At 43.2% G+C, this 10,197-nt stretch overlaps 1 protein-coding gene across 3 annotated transcripts in view; it reads right to left on the reverse strand.

Moving 5' to 3' along the window:
• The window catches only part of LOC136852005 (BTB/POZ domain-containing protein 7), a 103,966-nt gene extending 93,896 nt beyond the window's left edge, over positions 1-10,070 (reverse strand). For 2 of the 3 annotated variants that reach the window (XM_067126456.1, XM_067126453.1), the window contains exon 1: positions 9,946-10,070. The gene's annotated coding sequence lies outside the window, so the exon portion shown is untranslated. Of the gene's footprint in view, positions 1-9,849; positions 9,925-9,945 lie in introns of those variants that run through there. The other variant, XM_067126455.1, reaches the window with a different exon arrangement.
• Between the last annotated feature and the right edge of the window lie 127 nt (positions 10,071-10,197).

The following is a 10,197-nucleotide window of genomic DNA, read 5'->3' on the forward strand; positions in this document are numbered from 1 at the left end:
TTCCTCAGCACTTCCCTCACCATGCTGAAGGGAGGGAAGGCGTAAAGGTCGAGATTCGACCAGTCCTGCAACATGGCATCCGTTGCCCATGCTTGTGGGTCCGGGGCTGGGGAGCAATATAACGGAAGCCGATTGTTCCTCGACGTCTCGAACAGGTCTATTAACGGTTTTCCCCACAGTCTCCACAGGTCGGTGCATACCTGTGGATTGAGTGACCATTCCGTCGGTAGGACCTGTTTTCCTCGACTCAATTCGTCCGCCAGGACGTTCAATTTGCCGTGAATGAACCGAGTCACTAAAAGAGTTTCGTTGCTCCTTGCCCAAAGAAGAAGTTCCTTCGTCGCCGTTTAGAGTGAAAGAATGAGTCCCTCCTTGGTTCTTGATGTACGCTAGTGCGGTCATGCTGTCCGAATGCACCGCTACAGTTTTGTGGTAGGTTATCGTTGCAAAATGTAGAAGTGCCAGATGAATTGCTTTTAGTTCCTTCACGTTGATGTGGAGGTTTCTCTTGGGAGGAGACCAAGTTCCTGATACTTCCATGTTGTTGAGGAGGGCTCCCCAACCCAGATCCGAAGCGCCGGAGAATAACGTTAGGTCGGGGTTCGTTGGAGCTAGAGACATTCCTGCTGTAAATCTGTCTTTTGCCAAACACCATCTGAGATCCTCTTTTATCTGGGGTGATGTTGAAAATGAACGAGTCGGAAAAGACTTCCTGTTCCAATTGGCTTTGAGGCAGAGCTGAAGTGCTCTTGACGGCAGTCTGCCCAATGGAACGAACTTCTCGATGGATGAGAGAGTTCCAAGGAGACTCATCCATGCGTTGGCTGAGCAGGAGTTGCGAGTCACGAAGTCCTGGACTTTCCTTCGACAGCGAGTACTCTTTGATGGGATGGAAAAGCCCGAAAACTCCGAGAGTCTATCACTATCCCCAAATAGAGAATAGACTGAGTGGGGACTAATTGGGACTTCTTGAAATTTATCAAAAGTCCTAATTCTTGGGCGAGGCGAAGTGTTTTCCGTAAGTCCTCCGTGCATTGATAATTCGATGGGAAACGAAGAAGCCAGTCGTCCAGGTACAGAGAGATGTTTATCCCTATTAGATGAAGCCACTTCGTAAGGGGCGCGCGGTACCGGTGAAAACTTGAGGGCCATGGATAGCCCAAGCAGAGTGCCCGAAACTGGAAGACTCTGTCCTGGAACACGAATCTTAGGTACTTCCTGGAGTCGGATGAATTGGGATATGGAAGTAAGCATCTTGCATGTCGATCGTGACCATCCAGTCTCCCTGATGGATGGCTGACAAAACTGACTGATTCGTCTCCATTCTGAATTTCGTTGTTTGAACGAAGCGGTTCAGGGCACTGACGTCCAGGACAGGTCTCCATCCTCCCGATGATTTGGGAACCACGAAGAGACGGTTGTAAAATCCCCTTGAGTTCACATTCCCTACTATTTCTATTGCTCTCTTTTCCAGAAGGGCTGAAACTTCTCGAGATAGGGCAGAAAACTTCTCTGAGTTTACTGAGTAGGCTGCTAAGATGATTGGAGAGGTTACTAATGGAGGTTTTTCCTCGAAGAGGATTGTATAACCTTCTCTTAAAACTTTCAGTACCCACGGTTCCACATTTCTCTTCTCCCATGCTGGCCAGAAATGTGGCAGTCTTGCTCCCACTGGGACACGGAGGACTGAAGTCTCATTTCCTGATGTTAGACTTGAATGGTTTCCTAGATGGTTTGGAGGTTCGAAGGTTGGTTCTCGGACGGGACTGTAGACGGCCTCTACCTTCTCGAAAGGGATGTTGTTGCAGTGGTGACGACGTCCTAGTAGTTGCAGTAGAGGTTGTTCTCGTAGGAAAATACGATCTCTTGGTGAATTGAGTGATGAGATCTTGGGTAGACTTCTGAAGATCGACTGAAATTCGATCTATTACACCTTGAGGAAAAAGGTTATCCTTGACTAAAGGCGCAAATAGAAGCGAGGAACGTTCTGACAGAGTGACACCTTTAGCTGCAAACGAGCACCACAAATCTCGCTTCTTGAGTACTCCGTAGTATAGATGGTAGCTAGCTCTACTGCTCCATCTCTAACAGCTCTATCTGCACCCCAAAACACCCAGCCAGTCCGATCACGAAGTTTTCTTGAAGTGATGCACAGTCTTCTATCTTCTTAGTCAAGGCTCCTATAGTCCAGTCTAAGAAACTAAAAATCTCAAATACTTAAAAAACATCTTTGAGAAGGTGTTCCAATTCAGAGGATGAAAAAAGAATTCTTGCTGAAGCGAAGGCCGAATGATCGATAATACTAGAGAAGTCTCCTTGAGAGGGGGCAGCGCCTCCCAAGGACGGAGCTTCCCCCGTTGCATAAGCCAGATACTTCTGTCTTACCAAGCGAGAAGGAGGAGAACAGAAAACCGCCTTCTTGGCTTTCCTTTTCTCTGCAAGCCAGGCATCCATACGGCCGAACGCTTTCTTCGAAGACGAAGACAACACCAGGCGTGGAAGTCTGGTGGTACCTGGAGGTTGACGCATGCCGAGGTAAGCTGAACCCGGCGATAAAGGAATGACCGGGGAGAAGGACGACGGGTAGCTGACCAGGAAAAACCTGAGTAGAGCCGAGTAATGAGAGGTGGGTTGCTCCTCTTCTACAGGATCTTCGGTGGACAAAACACGAGATCCTGGAGGTTCTACGGGGTCCTGTGCGGTGTCCTGCACCGCTGGAGTTGGTTTCTCAAGAAGGCTCAACACTTTGTCAAGCCGGAGTTGAAGCGGAGCCAAAGAAGGGTCTATAGGGACTGAAGGAAATTCTTGCTGAGAGGTCACGACCGCATGAGAAGAGGGGTTGATTGAAGATGTGCCACCCACGACTGGGCGCATGGATGATATGAGCCCACCCGCTGAAGAAGCAAAAGTCCTGTCTGTGGACGCTTGGTTCGCCAATAATGGGCGCTCTGAAGACTGCCGTTCCTGCTCCGAGGGGGCCAACACGGGCTCTTCCGTCTTGGAAGCTGGGCGTTCCCGAACAGGTAAGGTTGGAGCAGTGCACTCAGGTGATGGGCGCTCCGATGCTCGATGCTGGTGTGCGCTCGGATCTTGGACATTCGGACTTTGGGCGCTCTGAAGGAGAAAGGTCGGATCCTGAACCGTCTGTGAACTGGCGTTTACGAACATTGTCTGGGCGTTTTCTTGCGCGAGAAAGAGAGCGAGAATCTCTTGTCGGCGAAGCCCAGAAACTACAAGACGGGAGAGGGCTATGATCTCTCTCAGCTGCTCGCTTACGAGGCGGGGGAGAATCGGAGTCCATAGAAGCGCCTAGCCTTTTCAGTGGTCTAGATACATGAGAGAAACGGTCACTGCGTCTCTTAGATGTGGGAGAGTCTGATCCACTAGAAGAGAGAGTGTGCGTATCCATCCTAATACCTTTCCAACGGTATTCATCCGCGGTCTGGGATCAGTGGACAACGGGTTCGGATGAGGCGACGACTGCTCGTGGGCAAACCCCACCGACCTCCCTTGGACTGTCAGTTTGCTTCCTCCCATGTTTGCAAGGGGAGTTTAGCAGGGACCTTGGTCTAGGAGCATCGGTGGGACGAACAGCCGCCCCCTCCACTGACACATCACTTGACACAACACTATTAAATTTGTCCATTAGGACTTTCACAGAATTCCCAATTTGGGACACAGCATTAACAAGTAAATTAAATTTCTGGTCTACCCGTGCTTCTAAGCTGGCAATGGCATTGGGTTCAGCAGAATAAGAATTAGGTACAGGAGTGATGGGAAAAGCTGGAGGGCTGGAAATGGGAGAAAAAGCTGTCATAGGCGTCGAAGGGATAGGTAAAACATCAATATCTTCCCTTGAAGAATGGCCCATACTAGCAGAAGCCTTAGTTTCGGCCCTAGCTGTAGCTTTCCTAATTCTGTCCATTTTCAATTTGTCTAAATGAGACTGCAAAGTTTTCCATTTACCCTGATCCCAGTCTTTACATTCGTCACAAGTCAAATCAGGGGAACAAATTTGTTCCCTACAAGAACAACAAATTGTATGTTGGTCGTATTTTACCGACGTGAGTCTAGTTTTGCAGCCTTTGCTGCAGTACCTAAAGCTGGATAAACTAGAGTCAGACATAATGTTCAAGAATTCCAAATGAATAAATACCACTCAAATTGTCCAAAAAACTAGCTAAGCTAATAGCTGCGCTCCCAACAAAAGAGTACTTCACCAAATACGATCTCCGACATTCGGCGAAAATGAAAACGAGAGCTGCTAATAACTGGTGTTCAGTCACTAACCGGCAGAAACGAATTGAGCTCCTTAGCTAAGTTGTACCTATTCTTCCCCGAAAGTGGGCGGGGCAACATACCTACACTCAAAACAAAAGAGCGCTACCGCGAATTTCGAATTTTGAGCTGCCGCGTAAGTAGAAACTATAGCTATGTAATTATTTGGTAAGTTACATATATAAAACTGCCCATTTTGAGTTTAAACACAAGAAAAGCCGTGTAAAAATACTTATACCTGGGTATTTTAATAGTTTTATCACAAAAAGTGCATTTATTCATGAAAATTATATGAAAATACAGTAATTAGTGGATATTTCTCGGTGAAAAATACCGTGAATGGCCGAATTTTCCGTGAATAATGGTTAGATATGTTCCACAGAGAAACCCGCTAATGCATGAGTCTGTGAATCGTGAGAATGCGAATAAGGGGGGTTTACTGTATTCCCAACATACTTGTCAACCTTCAAAGAGTATCTCTTGCCCTCAGGCTCCCCTCTGAACTGGATGCTAGAATCAGCCAACTGTCCAGGTAGAGAAGCACCCGAATGCTTAACATGTGAGCCCACTTGACCAACTGTGATAGGACTTTTGTAAAACTGAGAAGCTGAGCTCAGACGAAAGTATATCGCCCAAAACTGGTATACCCTGCCCTATAGCTGAGCTCAGACGAAAGTATATCGCCCAAAACTGGTACACCCTGCCCTATAAACAAACTGCAAACATTTCCTAGACATTCGGTAAATTGGTACAAGGAAGTAAGCATCCATCGTGTCCACTAATACCATTCAGTCCAAGACTATTTCCACAGCTCCTTTTAGCCCAAGTGAGTCTACTTCCACTCGCAAGATCTGGAACTTCTCGCTGTCAAGATAAAGAGGCAAATTCCAGAGAACTGGCTAGAGAAGGCTAGGAAGAAAGGGGATGCTGTATCCCTCCTACAGTACCTCCACCACCTAGGGATCTGCCTCCAGATCTTGCCAAACTGAATAAAAGGGGCTCAACCTCCCTCCTACAGTGGCCTGGGGGCTTGATGCATCATACAGTGTTATCAGGAGCTGGATTTCTAGGATGCTAATTGTCCTTCCTGAAAGCCCAAAAGGGCTGGCTCAAGGGGTCCCAATCTGCCTGGGAGGAACCCTGAAACTTGTGTTAACTGCAGGAGCGGCTGCTGCCTTGGTTGTGTATGCCTAAATGTTTGAGAGCGATGCAACAAAGATCTGATTTCCACTTTTCAACCTCTTGCACTATTGTACCTAATGCTGAACAAAAAGAATCTGATGTGCAATCCAACCCTTTTTGTCGAAGAGACAGAAGAGGCTAACAAGAACACAATTGTTCCCGACGCTTGACAACCTTAGTAAATGCATGCAAGGACTCCCCAAGAGACAAACTGGAGTTTCAAAGAGCTGAAATGATCTCATTTGCTAAAATTTCCAATAAAGGGTAGGCCTAATTCAAATGGAAGCAAAAACCAGAAGAAACTTTCTTCACGGAGCAATTTCACCAAGTAAATCCGTTCAGTGCCAACTTAGCCCGTTTTAGAGAAGGAAGGGCTGGTTCAAGCCCAGCAATCTTTGAACTGGTTAAAGAAATCATGTGCTAGCACAAACCTTAATCAGTCTCTGAACAGCTGAAGATACCACCTTTCCTACATCAGCATCAGTCAAATTCTCAAGCCGCATGTTCTGCACTGACAGACAAGGTTTCAGCTGGAGGAAGCAAAACTATTTCAAAGAGGAATGGCTGGCCCCACTTTGTGTCAGGTGCCTGGCACCAACGAATCATCTGCACTGACAACAAGGTAGCTGGAGGCAAAACTGAAAGTCTCGTAGGAGCCGACCTCAAATAACTTGGCCGAGGGGAAGATACTCGTCTGCTCTGCGACTGAGACAGTAGCAATCGAAGAAGGACCTGCTTGATTAACAAGCGGAATATACTTTTTTTCTTTTGATGGTGGAGCCTTTCACAGAAGTTTGGTGTGGCCATGTTTTCACCTCTGAGTCCCGTACTCACCAATTTATGCATGGAGTTTACTGAATCAGATTTTATATTTAACTGTCCTGAAAATATTAGACCTTCAGTCTGGTTTAAGTATGCTGATGATGTCTTTATTATTTATCAGAAAGGGGAGGATAAAATATAAACTGAACGAACTCTTATGTAAACAGTTTAGTTCCCTCAATAAAGTTCACCGTGGAATATATGAAAATAAAAATAGTTTACCTTTCCTAGATGTAATAGTTCCCCACAATCCAGATACCTTTTCCCAATCTTCTGAAGTATATCGTGAGCCAACTAATTCAGAAAAGTACATTCATTATTTTTCCTACCACAGTTCAAGTGTAAAGCCTAAGGTCATAGAGAATTTAGTTACTCGAACCCTTTGAATCTGTGACCCTTGTTATATTGATAGGGAATTTGGACATATAACTAGTTTTTCTTGGGTTGTCCAAAGCATTTCATAACGAAAGCATTTTCCAAAGCAAAAGAAATTACTACACTCCCAAAAATAAGGAAAAACTTGATGTCACTAACACTTTAGAAGTTGGTGTTTATTCAATAGCATGCAAAAACTGCAATAAAAGATATAATGGTGAAACGGGAAGAGGACTTTCTATCCATTTAGAGGAACATAAATGAGATTACACAATAGGATCCCAGAAAAAGTAGTAAAACACAGTTTAGAACTGGACCACAGGACAGGCTGGTTAAATGGTGATATACTGTGTAGGAGTAGCGATATTGGCAAGCGTAGGGTCGTAGAAGGAGCCCTTATAAACTTAATGAGTTTCTTCACTAAGAAATTGGTTTGGTTAGCTACCAAAATAAATTTAGATTCTCTTTCGACTGCCCCACCTGCTTTATACCCTGCCCTCTCATGTATTACCAGCAGATGTAGAGCCAATTACAACGCAAGAGCAATTTCTGGAGAGCCATCAAATTCACCAGTTTTGGAGACCCAACAAGAAGTAAGACAAACGACCAATATGCCCGCCTCTACTGTGCCACGAGGTTCCCAGAGAATTCCTAATAGACTACTGAACAATTCTGGAGCTACCTGAAAGAATAACAAGCTATTTTTCCATTTTTCAAAGATGTTGTTCTAAATGTATTATATTATTTCTAGGTTTATTCAGGCTGAAGAGGCCAAACTGATCAAGTTGGCAAAAGCTTCGGGTATAAAGCAACATACTACACACATACTACTGCGGACTTTACTTTTCCAATATAATAATAATATTAGTCAAGTTTACAGAATAAATGATGGAAAATTGCTTTTGATGTGTGGCCTGGCAAAGGGTCTTTATTTTTGATGGAGTGGGGCTGAAAATCACAAACTTACCAGTGCCTTTGGCCTAGAGACAACACATTTATCATGCTATAAACACATTGGACACATATTTTTATTATAAACACTTTGGACACTTTATGTTTATAAACACATTGGACACATTATGTTTATAAACACTTTGGACACATTATGTTTATAAACACTGGACACATTATGTTTATAAACACTTTGGACACATGTTCATAAAGACTTTGGACACATTATGTTTATAAACACATTGGACACTATGTTATAAACACATTGGACACATTGTTTATAAACACTTTGGACACATTATGTTTATAAACACATTGGACACATTATGTTTATAAACACTTTGGACACATGTTCATAAAGACTTTGGACACATTATGTTTATAAACACTTTGGACACATTATGTTTATAAACACATTGGACACATTATGTTATAAACACTTTGGACACATTATGTTTATAAACACTGGACACATTATGTTTATAAACACTTTGGACACTATGTTATAAACACATTGGACACATTATGTTTATAAACACATTGGACACATTATGTTTATAAACACATTGGACACATTGTTTATAAACACTTTGGACACATTGTTTATAAACACATTGGACACATGTTTATAAAGACTTTGGACACATTATGTTTATAAACACTTTGGACACATTATGTTTATAAACACTGGACACATTATGTTTATAAATACTTTGGACACATTATGTTTATAAACACTTTGGACACATTGTTTATAAACACATTGGACACATGTTTATAAAGACTTTGGACACATTATGTTTATAAACACTTTGGACACATTATGTTTATAAACACTGGACACATTATGTTTATAAATACTTTGGACACATTATGTTTATAAACACTTTGGACACATTATGTTTATAAATACTTTGGACACATTGTTTATAAACACTTTGGACACATTATGTTTATAAATACTTTGGACACATTATGTTTATAAACACTTTGGACACATTATGTTTATAAACACTGGACACATTATGTTTATAAATACTTTGGACACATTATGTTTATAAACACTTTGGACACATTATGTTTATCAACACATTGGACACATTATGTTTATAAACACTTTGGACACATTGTTTATAAACACTTTGGACACATTATGTTTATAAACACATTGGACACATTATGTTATAAACACTTTGGACACATTATGTTTATAAACACTTTGGACACTATGTTTATAAACACATTGGACACATTGTTTATAAACACTTTAGACACTATGTTTATAAACACATTGGACACATTATGTTATAAACACTGGACACATGATGTTTATAAACACATTGGACACATTATGCTTATAAAGCAACCTACCGCATCAGGAGAACCCGATGCGAAATAACCGAGACCGAGAAAGCATCAGAAATGGGGTGGAAACCCACCCGCCGGTTCCGACGAAACCCACGGCAGGGACGTTCCGTTCACACGATGGAAAACGCAGGCTAGTCTTTAATAATAATTAATCTCCGAAAATAAAAAAAATAAACATAATCAATCTTTAAAAGCAAAAAAATACACATCAGAGACAACAACTTCGATTCGGTCTCTGCTGCCTTAGGAACCCACGTTCCCCGGCCCGCCCGAAACAAGCCAAGGATGCGTACCCTAACCTGAAAAATAAGAAGATAGCTTTGCATAAAGTGAACGGCTCTGCTGAATACGCTACAAATTATTAAAATATCAAAAGACTCTCCTTCATTATTCGTAAATCTGACAGGAGCAAAAGCCAGCCCGAGTCTGGCTAGTAGACAGCCCACCAGGCTCGGCGGAGCTGTGGCCTGCTACCAAAAGCTACCCGAGGGAACAATAGAGGCCACACCACCGTCACCACACGCTGGAAAAACACCCAGACTAAAACATTCCCACTCCTATAAAACCGCCACATATCGATTAGGGAAAAACATCAGGTTCCGTTGGAACTGCGGAAGAGCCTCTTTCCTTTCATCAGCTGACACCGATGACAAATGGACTCGCCACATTCATTTGGCCGGGGATCCCGAACCTCCTCCGAAATCGCCGGAAATCAGACTCCCGCACAATTATGGGGGCACGTCCCGCGTGCCAAACGTCCCCCGGGCCAACCAAACAGCTGAAATAATTAGCAAAATGATATAGATGGCGGACATTTACGTCAGGTTTAACGCCCCCTCAATCAGTCGCAGTGTAAACATATGCTTATTCTACCAGTTAGGGGGGCGATAGCCCCTTCCAGCGACGTCCGGCGTGAAGGGCGTTTCACACAGAGCGTGGGAGATGCGTAATTCATCGCAAAATACTCACCCAACTGTGCAAAAACACTTCATGAATGTAGAATTCCCTGACATGCTCTGCAACATCGACAACAAGTCCTACAGAAAACTATTCAATAACTCGTCCCAATGGGGCACCTAGGTGCAATTCGACTGTTTTTTTTCCTTTCCTGCTCCTTGTAACTGCGTGATCCTCCAAGTAAAATATAAAATGTACGTTTAGTCTCACATATATAATTTCTTAATACGCTGGGTCCTCAATTTTATTCGAAAAACGGTCTTG

The sequence above is a fragment of the Macrobrachium rosenbergii genome, chromosome 24, assembly GCF_040412425.1.
Source record: "Macrobrachium rosenbergii isolate ZJJX-2024 chromosome 24, ASM4041242v1, whole genome shotgun sequence".
Classification (NCBI taxonomy): Eukaryota; Metazoa; Arthropoda; class Malacostraca; order Decapoda; family Palaemonidae; genus Macrobrachium; species Macrobrachium rosenbergii.